General features: G+C 41.0%; 1 protein-coding gene across 1 annotated transcript in view; it reads right to left on the bottom strand.

Moving 5' to 3' along the window:
* Positions 1-17,096, bottom strand: part of lingo2 (leucine rich repeat and Ig domain containing 2) — a 284,104-nt gene that overhangs the window by 173,595 nt on the left and 93,413 nt on the right. The window contains exon 3 of the mRNA XM_017473348.3: positions 842-918. The gene's annotated coding sequence lies outside the window, so the exon portion shown is untranslated. The remainder of the gene's footprint in view (positions 1-841; positions 919-17,096) is intronic.

Raw genomic sequence — 17,096 nt, 5'->3', positions numbered from 1 at the left:
TTATGGCGGTGATGTTGCTTTGTTTCTGTTAACTGCATTACCTCTGCTCACTTCCTGTTTTCCCCGAGATGCACTACGTGCTAGTTTGAATTTTTCACGCGCGTTTCGTCTCGGATCCTCTCCCGCTGGAGCACAGACGGGAAGCGTGACAGGAAACGCGTGTTCTCGACCCGGCGTTTCGTTAGTGGGTGCTGGCATTTGAGAGCGGCCATTTAAACATGTCGAGATGACGTGCCTGACACTCTGCGGTAATTCCATCTCACACGTGCCCTTTGGGAAGAAAATGTCACCATGCTACCGTGGCTTTGCGAAAAGGACGAGAAACAAAGCCACACAAGACGGAGGACGATCTCAGGCTCGTTTATGTCATATTTCACGTTGTTATCGACTCACACCGGCTGGAAATTAGCAGCCAGGTCCAGAAACTGTCTTGCTAACACGTCGTTAAAGGAAATCTCAATAAAATATGTGTACACCGAAACGTCCGTGACGTGTTTAGCGATTCTGCTGAAGTCCGGTGTGGAAGTAGTGGAGATCTTGATGCAAACTTTGGACTCAAAGAATGCAAGTCACGGCAGATGTTCGGCTCGGGTAGTGTTAGCGATCTAGGAGACGAGAAGCGCGATGCGGTATTGGCACGGAAGGTTTGGAAGGTGATCTGTTCGTACAGATGAGGAGGTGAGAGAGCTGGACAGAATAAAGCACTAAAGCGCCGCCGCACCGCTGTCTTTATTCGCACCACCGTCATCAGGAGGTAGTCGAACGGCATTGTGGGTAAGGTTAACCAAAGTGGAAATAGACTTGAACTAAAAAAAAAACTCGTTCATTCTGTGGTTCTTACCTCGGGTGGGATTTCCTGCTGTACGTTTCTCGGATCCTCTCGACGTTGGGTGAGAAGTACTCCAGACGATAATGAGTCTAAAAGTGAAATTAATGAAACAAAAAAAAATATTAGAATATAACGAGTCTTTATTGATCACATACAGAGCAGTGAAATTCTTTTCTTTGCATACCACAGCATGTCGGGAAGTTGGGGTCAGAGCACAGGGTCAGCTATGATACAGCGCCCCCTGGAGCAGAGAGGGTGAACGGTCTCGCTCAAGGGCCCAACAGTGCCAGCGCTTGGGCTTGAACCCCCGACCTTCCGATCAGTCACCCGGAACCTTTAACCACTGAGACACCACTGCCCGCGTTTTCACCATCACTGCTGATGACTTGTTATGAATGCGGGCGATAAAAATACCAGCACACATCCGGTTTCCTCTGTGTGATCACACCTGACACGACCGTCACTGTGTGTGACTCTGTGTGTGTTATAAAGCCAATTAAAATGATAACCTCTTTACACTTTTTTTGACTGTTACAAAGCAGACACTGGAGACTCCTTCCATAAATGTTACATAAACATTTCCTTACAGAAAACATCATCATATCAACAATTACACACTTAAAAAAATGTTTAAAAAATACGAGTCTCTGTGAACAAACGGTTATTGGAGAAACGATAATATATTAAACGGTAAATGGTTGCTTTTATCCAAAGCGCTTCAAACTGTGTCTCATTCAACCATTCACACACTCACACACTCACGGTAGCAGAGCTGACACGCAAGGCGCTAACTTGCCATCGGGAGCAACTTGGGGTTCAGTGTCTTGCCCAAGGACGCTTCGGCATGTGGAGTCACGTGGGGTCATGTGGAGTCGTGTGGGGTCATTTGGGGTCATGTGGGCCGGGAATCAAACCGCCAACCCTACGATTAGTGGACTACCCGCGCTACCACCTGAGCCACAGCTGGCCCCCACTTTCTAATTAGAGAATTCAACAACGTTGTGGTATAGCAGTAAATAATCGTTTTTTGTTGTTGTTGTTGTTGTTGTTGTTGTTATTTTGAAAGACAGAAAGAGTTTAGCCCTGCAAGCCCATTTACACCAGATGCTACTGGACATAATGAATACAGACGCTTGAATTGCTGAAACAGTGAAAGGAAAATGGACAAAGAAACACACGGCAGACTCAAGAACCCGTACCATATGCAGAGTCTGCCTAATGGCTGTTTTTTGGGTTTGCGCTCTGCCATTGCTTCATTAAGCTCTTATATCTCGCAGCACTGTAACTGAACTCCAGTGCGTACAGATCGGAGAGGAGTGGAGTGGGTGGCAGTGTCACTTTCGGTATAATTGGCTCCAAACAGGCAAAGCACAACACTTTGCAAAAGACGCGCTCCGCCTGAGAAGTGTATATAAGCATTCTGTTTCTCTGTGGGTTACTTCTCTCTTTCTCACCCCCTGGTGGAAACTGCCTAATTTTCTACCCAGCTCATAAATCTTTTGCTGAAGAGGCCAGGTGGGCTGCTTGCATTTATTTTTGTGTGTCAAAAAGTATTTGTGGCGAGAATATGAAATGGATAAAAATGGATTGACGTGACCATTGCTGAGCCACAGATCTGCCGAGTTCATCAAAACCTTCAGATTAGGAAGATTAAAGTGGATGGCGACGAGGAAGGAGTTCAGTGGTGTAACCCTGCTCAATATAGGCGATTGATAGCTCCCGGTGGTCCAGGCATTTACATTTCAAACTGGTGAGAGAGACAGACTTCACTAACGTCAGAACAAGGCTAAAGATGAAGGACGAAGATGCCAAGGCGAGGTCTTGTAGTTCACAACATCTTTCAACTCTGAAACATCCACCATCTTCTCAGTCCACTCTTCTATAAGATAAATAAACAGTTTTCAGAGTTTGTGCCAGTTAAACGCAAGAAATGTAGGGAAGTTAGAGTGAGAGAGAGAAAGAGCGAGACCTCTGTGGACTTATGAGTCTTTGGAGATGGAATCTTTTTCACAAAGATAGCGGAAAGTAAAGTCCACAATACCCTGCGTTCACATTCTTCACATACTGTGGACCGGGTTCTAATACACGGTATTATCTTATTCTCCTTATCTGCATGGGTATTATTCATCCCACAGTCTGGAGCACAGGTTAATTAGAGCACAACCCTTAACCACGATGCCGACAGGATTGGACACCCAACTGGAGAGGCTATCGCCCCCGGCGCCTGGCGTCCACTCACCGCTAACTCAAAATAGCACTGCCACACCACATGTGTGTTTCCCGCAGCAGGGGAAAGCATTTGGAGAACAATAGCTCCTGGTGAACATTAAATACTGGAGCGGTTCGATAGAGAAACAGCAGTGCCCTTTGACTGAAGCCATTATCTAAAGGAGAAAAAGCTCTCAGAGGAGGAAAACCTGATAAAAGTCACTTCATAACCCAAACCAACAACAATAAAAAAAAAAAAAAAAAAAAAAACATGGGCAGATTGAATATGGATAAAGACTGTATCTGTGAAGTGTCATAGCGAGCTATTATTCATCACTTAGTTACAGCAGGAAGGAAGCAGCAAGCACAATTCAAGAGACACAAAAGCATAGAAATATTCATCTGTCTTCAGGAAGAGCTTCATCCTAATCAGGATCCAGAGGCTTGGTCTCTTCCGGGATGGTTTCTTCCCGCATCCACAGGGCATGAGGGCTCACTGAATGATTTCATGAGGATGAAAGAGATGTGATGGTCTTCACATCGAACGCTTCTGCGAAATTCTGGAGTGACATGTTAGACAGCGGTGTCCGCAACCATCTTCAAAACATCACATGAGGGATCTTCTGGAGAAATTGTGTTCATCGCTCCAGAACGCTTCTAGAGATAGAAGAATCTTAATATTAAAGCATTCAAAGACATCCTATGTAATTATATTCATCCAATATTGTGCCAACAGTTTGGGTCAGAACCACGATGGTCAGCTGTCCTCGAACATTTGGCCATATAGTGTATATCCATCTCCATCTGCAATCTGTACCTTCGAGTAATGTTGTTCCAACTTTATGGCATCAGTAAACCCGCGTCAGTGTCTAATGTAAAAACTGTTAGCACAACCCAGAATTACGTAGCATCTCTATTAAAGCACCTGGGAGCCAGCAGTCATTTCTTTGCTCAATTTCAGAGCTGAAAAAGCCCGAACACATCCATAGAGACGTTGGAGATGGCTGTATCTGATTAGAAGAAGGAGAAACATTAACAGTGTTAGCAGCTTTTGTATCCGGTTTTGTATTCCAACATAACACCTCAGTGGCTCTGAGAGTAAACAGTTCGGGAAATGAACCAAGAGAGTGAACTGCAAATGTTCTGGACGTCTGTATTGTTAATTAGCAATGTTAATGCTTGCACAGCCACGCTTTTGAAGGAGGAGGATTTTCAGACAGCAATATTACTTATATTAGCTGTTATATACAGTAATACATTTGAGCGCATACGCTCGTATATGGTCTACACTTATGTAGCGCTTTTTCTAATCCGTAGCACTTTACACTGGTTCTCATTCACACACACACAAACACACACCAATGGTAGCAGAGCTGCCATGCAAGGTTGCTAGCTTGCCATCGAGGAGCAACTTGGGGTTAAGTGTCTTGCCCAAGGACACTTCGGCATGTGGAGTCATGTGGAGTCATGTGGGCCGGGAATCAAACCGCCAACCCTACGATTAGTGGACAACCCGCTCTACCACCTGATCCACAGCCGCCCCTGTGTATAGTATATAGATTGACAATATTGATATCATTTAGTGATTCTTTCCACAACTGATCCATTTGCCATTTCACCATGTCCTTGGTTTACCAAATGAAAAACATGTGTGCAAACCTGATAGCACTTTCAAAAATGTGACAGCTGTGGATTGTGTCTTTTCCATAAGCACTGTATCCGTTTTATCTGTTTGTGTAAACGAATATGCAATCGGATGAATGTGTTTCTACCTAGACGTGCAAAATATCAAGCAATCCGATCTCAACGGAAATCTGAAGCCAAGTGAACAAGACCAACGTGACTGGATTTCGGCCGATTTCATCTGGAAAAAGAATTCACTGTAACCTTGTCTCTAACCCTCACCTTTGTATCTATTTCATACAAATTGTTCGAAATGACTCACAATTTACTGTTTAAAGGCAATGTCTACGAGTTTCATCGGGAATGCATGCTTGTACGCGGCGTCTCGATACCACCCTCGCAAGGGGAATGTAAATAAATAATAGCAGAAATGTATATATAGGTTGGCACAGAAAAAGAACAAACTCTGTGAACGTAGCAACATTGAGGGATTTGAAAAGGTGAAATCCAATATACCTGCTAGGCCAATACGGCCATAAAACTCCAACGGTGAGAGGAGGAAAACAGCATCGGCCGGTGGGACAGGATGATTCAGAGTGTCACGGAGAGCTGTTGTGTTGAGGGTTGTAGATAAAGTGTAATGTTCTTTATAATGTGCCGAGTCTTTTTTGCAGTGCATAATACAGCTGAATAAGAACCACTATACCTTTTCAGTGGCCTTGATTCAGGACTGTATTTCATCATATTTCATCATATTCATGGAAATTTCAGAAATAAATATGCACCAAACCAGACAAAGCTAAGAGATGACTCAGGACCTTTTCTTCTACAAGCAAAAAGTTACAAGACTGTGTATTTTATATCTTATAAAGGGATGAACAGCGGATCCCACAAAGCGTATCGTTTAAACTAGCAGTTATCAAGCCACCGATTAAGAATAACCTGACCACAACCTTAGCGCTGTGGTATACAGGCTAATATCGAACATCCTCTTTATCTCCAAGATCCTAGGAAAAAAAAAAAAAAGTTGTAGCTTAGCAGTGAAGCTCATATTTGTGTGAAATCTTTCAAGCAGGGTCATCACAGTACTGAAACAGCGCTGGTTAAAGTAGTAAATGACCGAATCCTGGCTTCTCTTCAGGGCTTTTGTCTCCTTGCTTGTGTTGCTAGATCTCATACCACTGATCATGATATTCTCCTAGAAAGACTAGAAAATGTTGTTGGAGTCAAGAGAATGGCGCTATCCTGGATCAGGCCTCTATCTGACTGATCGTTGTCAGATTGGGAATGCTAATGGTGGCTTCTCTGTGTATACAAAAGCACACTTTTTTCTCTGTATAAGCTCGCTCTGGATACAATTAATTATTCACCTGTGCACACCTGTATGTTCCAGCAAAACCAGATGAAAGACGTGCGTAAAGGACATTAGACTCTAGATGCTGAGTAGATTCCGCCTACTCTAATCTGACAAGACAGAAGGACCACGGACAGCTCGAAGTACGTTTTTGATTGTGTCGTATCTCTTGATGGCCTCTTAGTTACATCAGCATGTGTGATTCTTCTGTTGCTGTGGTTCTTCTCACCCACAGGCCCTGCCTGATTCATCCTGATGCTATACTCTGGCTTAGAGCTTTATGCACTTGTGACTCACCTTCTGCTGGCATGGATGGTCCCACATGGATACCCTAAATATTACAGTTCTGTATTACTGTAATACTGTATTACTCATCTATACCTGTATACTGTAGTGATTTGTAACCCGGTGTCACTCAGACGAGGATGGGTTCCCTTTCCTCTTCAAGGTTTCGTCTCAACGAGCCTTTCCTTGCTACTGTCACCTCTGGCTTGTTCCTTAGGGGTCTACATCTTCATCTGGATTTCTGTATAGCTATATAGCTATGCTACAAGTCTTTCGTTTATTAAAACTGTTTTCAGTTGACGCCGAGGTACCGCACTACCCACAATCCTAACCCAAGACATATTCTGGCTTTTCAGCTCAGATAAATACTAAAAAAAATCCCCGTATGTTACAGTAATTAAGTGTTAAATACCAGCGAGCGTGTTATTACAGTAGCCGTGTCTCTGTATGTTTTAGTACGCAGAACGATGCAGTTATATACTGAGACGTAATGCTGAATCTCAGAGGAGAACTGTATCCTGGCCGCACACTTCATTAGCTACTTTATTTATTCCTCTGTGTGCACATGCGTGTCCACATTTACATTTTTATTTATTCACTTGGCATTTTTATCCAACATAATTCCCAAGTGAGGCAGAATCCAATCCTGGCAACGTGCATAATCTCCCTCATACACCAAGTGTAAGTGATTAGCTGAGACCTGTTTAGTGTGTAAAACAAGAAGAAGAAAAGAAAATACAATTTCATTTCAGCTCGTAGGCCCAACGGAGGTTCGCTAACAATCCTGCCATTTTTATATGTACTTAAGAACTACAACAAAAGCCAGTGAAGTTTGTGTTACTTCATTACTCTGTACAGTTAGCATTGCGTGTATGTGTGTGTGTGTGTGTGTGTGTGTGTGTGTGTGTTAGCGTTGCTACAGTATATCAGTGAGTGGGACTAGAAAGACATGTCTCGGTCTCAAATGTCAAACGCTACTGCAGGGACTTTAACCTCAGCTCAGATAAGCAACTCAAACTACTCGACTACATCAGGATACTCTTTCAGTTTTGCTGCAAAGTGTGTTTAAAACTGCTGTAGAAAAAAAAAAAAAAATCATATTTACAGCAGGGGTCTCAAAATGTTTGCTATAAGCGACCCTTTTAACGGTATTAATCAAAATCGGATTCATTTTCTCTACGTCCATCGAGTCCAAAGTCCATCCTCCGCCAGTCTAAAGATGTGCTGTAGGCTGATGCGCCCCGAATTCCCTGGGATAGTCTCCAGGCTTCTTGCGACCCTGTGTAGGACAAGCGGTATGGAAAATGGATGGATGGATGGCTATATTGTATGTCTAATACGACTCTAAATCAAACGACCATCCGATTATTAAATCCACATTTAATTAGAATCTACAGTCCAGTAAATCCAGACAGACCACAATGGCCATGAGCTAACTGCTGGAGCATGTGCTGTAAGCTGTAAAGAAAATCAGTACATTAAAGATGGGAGTCTCATCTGTTTGTCTCTCTGGACGTCTCTGTTTTTAACATCTGCTCGGTTATTTCGGCTGCAGGCGGGGACTCGAAACACGCTGTAGAGTACAACATCTGCCATTTATAATCGATTCATCAGCTGTGTCACGGTTATGTGTAGATTCGAATGGTATCGCCCTCAGACGTCACCGGGATTTACATAGCTCCGGAATCAAATCCAGTTCTAAAAAGCCGTAATGACAAGATTTCAGAACTTTTACTTTTACCCTGACCGTGCATCCTGATCGATAAGACTGGCTGAACATTATTCTAACCCTTCTGAATGCACTTCCTGACACATCCTCATGTTTGAGTGCAGCTGACTCGGTGATGGATGTGTTAAGAGCATCTTCGCTCTCTGGATAAGGAGAAAGGACAGGAAGAATGCTCTTTTTTTCCTCTCGCTGAGATCACATTTGCATCTTTCGCACTTGGACACAAGAGCACTCTCAGGATCGATAGTGGGCTGAATCTGAAACGTCTCTCCTGAATCTTCCCTCCTCAGCTCTCAGAGAGAGTGCCATCACATCGATGTCTGCAGTTCCACAATAACAGGGGCGATTCACAGCTTTTAGTTAAGACCCGATGACGTCCATCTCGAGAACGGGCAAGAGAACAAGTGCTTTCCAGATGCGCTGCGATTGTAAACAGTGTCCAGGCGATGCAGGGGGAGACCTGACTGATGCAAATGCTTCTCTCTTGTGTAAAATAAATATATTATTTATAAATGAAGGGGTGTGGCCAAGTGTGGGTCTGACAGTATAGTATATTAGCTGAAAAAAGTCCAAGGACAGCTTGCAAGCGGGCACGAAATATAAGTTACAATATACGGTTAGCTAAGAAATCATTTTTGCTAAGAATTAGAAGCTAAGTAAGGGCTAAAACACTCTGCTACTGTATGCTAATATAGGAAACTAATCAACAATGGGGTGGTGTGAAGAAGCAGACTTACTCTTACCACCCAGACGTTGATTACTGTTATTCCCTTTATACTGGACATTAGCCAGTTCTATAACAAGCTAGGTCTTGTTATCGCTTAGCAGCTATAAACAATCGTTCCCTCACAATTTTTTTTTCTCTCTTTCAGTTCATAAGACAAAAAAAAAAATAAACACACCTGTTACAGAGAAACCGAAAAGCCTAAACTCTGAAAACCTGAAGATGCCAGAAAACTTAAAGTTACATCTTTACCTCGGACTGTTACAAAGCACTGCTACTGGAGACTCCTTCCAAACAGTGGTACATACAGTAAACATTTATTTACAGGGAAGAAAACGTCACCACGTCGATGAGCAGGGGATTGTGTTTGTAAGGGAGAACGGGGAATAACTTGTCTCGTGGATTTTCCGCGACGTTAAATGTAACTATAAACAGAGAAAAAAAATCGATGTGTTATTGTTTACTTAATACACCATTGTTACTGTTGCATTTTGTACCACAGATAGATAGATAAATAGATAGATAGATAAATAGATAGATAGATAGATAGATAGATAGATAGATAGATAGATAGATAGATAGATAGATAGATAGGTGGATGGATAGAAAGACAGATAGATAGATAGATAGATAGATAGATAGATAGATAGATAGATAGATAGGTGGATGGATAGAAAGACAGATAGATAGATAGATAGATAGATAGATAGATAGATAGATAGATAGATAGATAGAAAGACAGATAGATGGATAGACAGGTGGATAGATAGATGGATGGATGGATGGATAGATAGATAGAGAGATGGATAGATAGATAGATAGATAGATAGATAGATAGATAGATAGATAGATAGATAGATGTATGGATGGATAGATAGGTGAATAGATAGATGGATGGATAGATAGGTGAATAGATAGATGGATGGATGGATGGATAGATAGATAGAGAGATAGATAGATAGATAGATAGATAGAGAGATAGATAGATAGATAGACAGATAGATAGATGGGTGGATAGATAGTTAAATAGATAGATGGATAGATGGATGGATAGATAGATAGAGAGGTGGATGGATGGATGGATAGATAGATAGATAGATAGATAGATGGGTGGATGTATAAATGGATAGATGGATGGATGGGTGGATAGATAGATAGATAGATAGATAGATAGATAGATAGATAGATAGATAGATAGATAGTTAAATAGATAGATAGATAGATAGATAGATAGATAGATAGATAGATAGATAGATGGGTGGATGTATAAATGGATAGATGGATGGATGGGTGGATAGATAGATAGATAGATAGATAGATAGATAGATAGATAAATGGGTGGATGGATGGATGGAAAGATGATAGATAGATAGATAGATAGATAGATGGGTGGATGGATGGATGGAAAGATGATAGATAGATAGATAGATAGATAGATAGATAGATAGATAGATAGATAGATAGATAGATAGATAGATAGATAGATAGATAGATGGATGGATAAATAGATCTAAGTTGCCGTGCTATAAAGGAATAAAAACATGCTGTCAGGAAAATAATCATGCTGGTACCAGTAACTCTGCTTCATTACATCACTCCACTGTTGATTATTTTCCACAGAGTGCCATAGAGTATTTCATTCCTATTAATTACGATACAGCTTTTCAGACAGTCATCAGAGCTGATATTTGATGCCAAAAGTAAGACCGTTTTAATATTTTAAAACGGCTAGTCCTCATTCAAATCAAGCTCTGTTTATCATCATCGTCGTCGTCCTCTTCTGAAACTGAAACTAATCGGATATCGAAATTATCTCGCAGTAATCATGCAGCGAGTTTATCATTTTGTTCCGCTTCTCCTCGGGAACAACCTGGGAAGGCAGCCTCGGGCGGGACATAGAGAACGAACACTAATGGCTGCTTTGTGAAGATCCGTAATTCCTCCGCTCTTTTCCATTCCCACGATCTGATAACGGTTGAGGAGTGGAGGAAGGCCGGAGTCTCTAATGGGAGCGGTTTTAGCTGAGGGTGCAGAGAATCGAGCTGGCAGGTGGTAATGATGATTTAGGCCGCACTCCACTCCGACCACACCACCCACCACCGAGCTTAATGGGGTGAAAAGCTTACTTTGGGACAAAAGCAAATTATAGTGCCAGGCAATCAATAGGGTTAGTGAGTGAAACCCAGTGGCCTTTTGACTCGCTCTTCGTAACCAAAGTGAAGGAACGCATCGATCGGCTCTGCTCGCTGAACAGTTTCCTTGAGCATTACTCCTCATTGATTTCAATGGAAAATGTATTTAATTGAAACTCGAAAGGGCACGCCATGTTGCCCTCATTATAATGTGACAAGCTTCTTCGGAGAGGGATTTGGCATTCTAATAGACTGGATTTAGACCTTTTGATTTGCATTTGTGGCCACATGTAACATGTCAATTAGGGTTTGTCAAGCGGGAGCCTCGGTGACGGCGTGGCTGAAATTTACTCAGTGAAGTTTGTGAAGGGAAAATATTAGCATCTGTCACGTTGCTTTGCAGAAAAATACAGCTGGGATGTGACAGGGAAGAATAAATAATCGTGTTATTAAGCAAAGAGAACCAAGTCGTTGATTATAATCTATATGACTTTACCATATTTACCACGTGGCGTTCTTTTCATACTCAAAACAAACAAACAAAAAAAAACTGGCTAACGTGATTCAGTAAGCACTGGTTATTAATCCACATCAACAAAATGTATTATATTCAATATCTTAGTGGTTAGCACGTTCACCTCACACCTCCAGGGTCGGGGGTTCGATTCCCACCGTGGCCCTGTGTGTGTGGAGTTTGCATGTTCTCCCCGTGCTGCGGGGGTTTCCTCCGGGTACTCCGGTTTCCTCCCCCAGTCCAAACACATGCATGGTAGGCTGATTGGCGTGTATGAATGTGTGTGTGAGTGTGTGTGTGATTGTGCCCTGTGATGGATTGGCACCCTGTCCAGGGTGTACCCCGCCTTGTGCCCGATGCTCCCTGGGATAGGTTCCCCCGTGACCCTGAGAAGGATAAGCGCTATAGAAGACGGATGGATGGATGGATGGATGTGTTCAATAACTTCTGTTAGCATGTTCGTATGTCGGTCTGGGAAGACCCATTGCATGTTGTTGCAATGGAATTCTAGTAAAAAGCCCAAAATAAAATAGAACGTTGAGTATAACTTCCTAAACACTACAGTTTGACATCTTAATACTAACATATACGTAATCTAGAGTCATAGCTAACAGGCTAATCCAAAAACTAGCATTTATACCAGTTAGCATTAGAGTAAACAGGTTTATCCACAAACTAGCATTTACACAAACAGTATTTCTGGCCGAAAGGTGAGACACTTTGATTTATTTGTCCTTTCACATCTACTTGGCGCAGTCGTCTGAGATCTTGAACGCTGCATTTTGAGAGCTCTATATTGCGTAATACGTACTTAAAGGTTTGTTAAAAGGCAGGACCCATGTTTCTGCCTGAGAGAGCCTCTATCCTGCAGAGCAGAAACACTGAAAGAATGAAGGAAAGCTCGAGAAAGACAAATTTGCGCTGCTGCCTGAGCTGTTAGCATACGTTAAATGTAATCTTCCTTTATTTGCAAATGCAATGGCTCATGCAGTACTTTTCTGAGAGCGTTATGGCTCCTTTCTCCCATTGTCTTCTGAAATAATGGTTCCTGGGCAATTTATGTGCAGAACCCCAGACAATTTTCATTCCTCTCTCCAGAAGATTTACTTTTCCTGCTGCTATTATGCATCCCTTTTTTGTTCCATCAGTATAATTTCACATCTCGGGACAGAATGGCACACTTGGCGATGCTGATAACCGTAAACAATAAGGTTATAGGAAGCAGCTCCGATCTGGGTTTGTATAGATAACGTGTCGTTATAAGACGTTTCATCGTCGTTCCATATCTCCAAAAAGCACAATGAATATTCCAAAAAGAAAGAAAGAAAGGAAAAATGGCGATGGGCGTCCGTGATAGGATTTTCCCAACTGGCAGCTTCTCTTCAAAGAAGGACCAGCTTGCAGATATTTCATTGTGGAAACCAAAACAAATGTAATCGGAAATATAATTAAGTCATGTTCCTGCATTAGAATGAGTGATAGATGGAGTAATGGAGTGGATGGAGTGATGCATCATGTGGGGATGGAGGTGGGTCCTTCGCTAATCCGATAGGACGCCACTAAATGTTCTGAGGAAAACTCCGGAGACTCTCAGGGAAGCTTTTAAACACATTTAGGATCACATAATTCTCTCTCTCTCGCTCTCTCTCGCTCTCTCTCTCTCTATAGTAAACAGGATAATCTACAATGTAGAATTTAAACATGTTAGCTTTATAGTAAACAGGTTAATTTAGCAACTAGTATAAAAAAAAATAGCATTGTAGTAAACACATTAACCCATTAAGTGGCTTTTACATTAGCAAAAGAAATAGTAAACAGGTGAATTCACATACTAGCGTTTAGAAAAACAAGGATTACTTTGAAGAATTGAATAGTTCTGAGAGTAGCGCAATATATAATGCTAGTTAGTGGATTAATCCGTTTACTGTAAATCTAAAGGTGTAAATGCTAGTTTGCAGCGTAGCTTGTATATTACACTGCTAGTTTGTGGGTTAGCCCGCTAACTATAAAGCGAGTTTGTGTAAATGCTAGTTTGCAGCGTAGCTTGTATATTACAGTGCTAGCTTGTGGATTAGCCCGCTAACTATAAAGCTAGTTTGTGTAAATGCTAGTTTGCAGCGTAGCTTGTATATTACAGTGCTAGTTTGTGGATTAGCCCGCTAACTATAAAGCGAGTTTGTGTAAATGCTAGTTTGTAGCGTAGCTTGTATGTTACAGTGCTAGTTTGTGGATTAGCCCGCTAACTATAAAGCGAGTTTGTGTAAATTCTAGTTTGCAGCGTAGCTTGTATATTACAGTGCTAGTTTGTGGGTTAGCCCGCTAACTATAAAGCTAGTTTGTGTAAATGCTAGTTTGCAGCGTAGCTTGTATATTACAGTGCTAGTTTGTGGATTAGCCCGCTAACTATAAAGCGAGTTTGTGTAAATGCTAGTTTGTAGCATAGCTTGTATATTACAGTGCTAGTTTGTGGATTAGCCCGCTAACTATAAAGCTAGTTTGTGTAAATGCTAGTTTGCAGCGTAGCTTGTATATTACAGTGCTAGTTTGTGGATTAGCCTGCTAACTATAAAGCGAGTTTGTGTAAATGCTAGTTTGTAGCATAGTTTGTATATTACAGTGCTAGTTTGTGGATTAGCCTGCTAACTATAAAGCTAGTTTGTGTAAATGCTAGTTTGTAGCATAGCTTGTATATTACAGTGCTAGTTTGTGGATTAGCCTGCTAACTATAAAGCTAGTTTGTGTAAATGCTAGTTTGCAGCGTAGCTTGTATATTACAGTGCTAGTTTGTGGATTAGCCTGCTAACTATAAAGCTAGTTTGTGTAAATGCTAGTTTGAAGCGTAGCTTGTATATTACAGTGCTAGTTTGTGGATTAGCCTGCTAACTATAAAGCTAGTTTGTGTAAATGCTAGTTTGTAGCATAGCTTGTATATTACAGTGCTAGTTTGTGGATTAGCCCGCTAACTATAAAGCTAGGTTGTGTAAATGCTAGTTTGCAGCGTAGCTTGTATATTACAGTGCTAGTTTGTGGATTAGCCCGCTAACTATAAAGCGAGTTTGTGTAAATGCTAGTTTGTAGCATAGCTTGTATATTACAGTGCTAGTTTGTGGATTAGCCTGCTAACTATAAAGCTAGTTTGTGTAAATGCTAGTTTGTAGCATAGCTTGTATATTACAGTGCTAGCTTGTGGATTAGCCCGCTAACTATAAAGCTAGTTTGTGTAAATGCTAGTTTGCAGCGTAGCTTGTATATTACAGTGCTAGTTTGTGGATTAGCCCGCTAACTATAAAGCGAGTTTGTGTAAATGCTAGTTTGTAGCATAGCTTGTATATTACAGTGCTAGTTTGTGGATTAGCCCGCTAACTATAAAGCTAGTTTGTGTAAATGCTAGTTTGTAGCGTAGCTTGTATATTACAGTGCTAGTTTGTGGATTAGCCCGCTAACTATAAAGCTAGGTTGTGTAAATGCTAGTTTGTAGCGTAGCTTGTATATTACAGTGCTAGTTTGTGGATTAGCCTGCTAACTATAAAGCGAGTTTGTGTAAATGCTAGTTTGTAGCATAGCTTGTATATTACAGTGCTAGTTTGTGGATTAGCCCGCTAACTATAAAGCTAGGTTGTGTAAATGCTAGTTTGCAGCGTAGCTTGTATATTACAGTGCTAGTTTGTGGATTAGCCTGCTAACTATAAAGCGAGTTTGTGTAAATGCTAGTTTGTAGCGTAGCTTGTATATTACAGTGCTAGTTTGTGGATTAGCCCGCTAACTATAAAGCTAGGTTGTGTAAATGCTAGTTTGTAGCGTAGCTTGTATATTACAGTGCTAGTTTGTGGATTAGCCCGCTAACTATAAAGCTAGGTTGTGTAAATGCTAGTTTGCAGCGTAGCTTGTATATTACAGTGCTAGCTTGTGGATTAGCCCGCTAACTATAAAGCTAGTTTGTGTAAATGCTAGTTTGCAGCGTAGCTTGTATATTACAGTGCTAGTTTGTGGATTAGCCTGCTAACTATAAAGCTAGGTTGTGTAAATGCTAGTTTGCAGCGTAGCTTGTATATTACAGTGCTAGTTTGTGGATTAGCCTCTTTAATTTTGTGTTTAAATCTCTCTCTCTCTCTCTCTCTGTCTCACTCTGTCTCACACACGCACACACACTCTCTCTCTCACACACACACACACACACACACACACGCACACACACACACACGCACACACACACCTCTGTGTGTCTATTTTTTTGAGCAGGCATTAAACCGGCGCTGTTACGTCTACATAACCGAAGAGAAGCAAGAAAACATTGATATCCAGCGTGATTATTGCTTATTCCTCTCCTCATCGCCACACGCTGACACATTAGCATATGTGAGGAAAAAAGCAAAGAATGCTAGAAGCTAATTGTGTTGGAGTTGGAGTTAATTGCGAGCAAAGTGGATAATATGCTAACAGTGAGATTTCACAGTGCTGCCCTGTTTCTGACTAATGCACTTCAGATGCATGATCACATGACTCCTCCTGACGCTCTGACTGCTATATTACAGCCATTCTTCATCCGACGCTCGCTTAATCGACGTCCTGATGATGCTTAATAAACTCGAGGTAACAGACTGGGAATTATTCACGCATAAACTCACGCTCATCATCTCAGGGAAAAAAACAAAACAAAACAACAACACAGAAGCTTCTTGTTGTGATTAATTAAGAGGAAAATGCACCAGGTTTATTCGGGTTAAAAGCGCCGGGGGTTCTTCAGCTTTACTGGTAAATCGGCTGGATGTATTTATATATGTAGATATATTTTCCAGACTCGTTTGGTCTGAGAGTCGGGGAAATTCGGTGGAATTTGAAAGCTGTGTTGGACAGGGCCGAGCGATGACACAATACCGTGACTATCAAAATATCGCTTTATAGCTCATATTATTAACTTTATATTAAGAATTAAATAAATAATTGGAAAAATACAGGAAGTATATAATAAATCTAGTATAAAATGTAGGAAGTGTATAATACAACAATAATAATATTTAATATAATGAAAATATTTTTTTAAAAATTATAATTTAATTAATTATTAAACATTGTGAAAGCTGCTGATTATATATATATATGTATAGTGCCATGTGTCTAGCTCTGTGTGTGTGAGTTGTGTATAGCTCTGTGTGTGTGTAAATGGTGCATTTATATAGCGCTTTTATCCAAAGCGCTTTACACTGTGTCTCATTCACCCATTCACACACACACACACCAATGGTAGCAGAGCTGCCATGCAAGGCGCTAACTTGCCATCAGGAGCAACTTGGGGTCCAGTGTCTCGCCCAAGGACACTTTGGCATGTGGAGTCACATGGGCCGGGAATCGAACCGCCGACCCTACGATTAGTGCACAACCCGCTCTACCACCTGATCCACAGCCGTGTTTTTTTGTTCCTCCTTTTCAGGGCTAAATTGTAAAAATAAACCTCCTTATTTTCCTTTATTTCTTTTTCACTCGTCTTTTTTTTCTCTCCACTTTTTTCATTGCTTATTAAAAAACAACTGCATTTCTATTTCCATGCTTTTCTTTTTTTTTTGTTTTCTCGCTTTTACTTTTTCCCCATATTTTGTTTTACTGAAAAACACATATATATATATATATATATATATATATATATATATATATATATATATATATATATATATATATATATATATATATATATATATATATA

Source organism: Ictalurus punctatus, chromosome 8 (genome assembly GCF_001660625.3).
Source record: "Ictalurus punctatus breed USDA103 chromosome 8, Coco_2.0, whole genome shotgun sequence".
NCBI classification, from domain to species: domain Eukaryota; kingdom Metazoa; phylum Chordata; class Actinopteri; order Siluriformes; family Ictaluridae; genus Ictalurus; species Ictalurus punctatus.
Note: the sequence above shows the minus strand (reverse complement) of the source record. Positions and strands in the feature narration are given on the sequence as shown.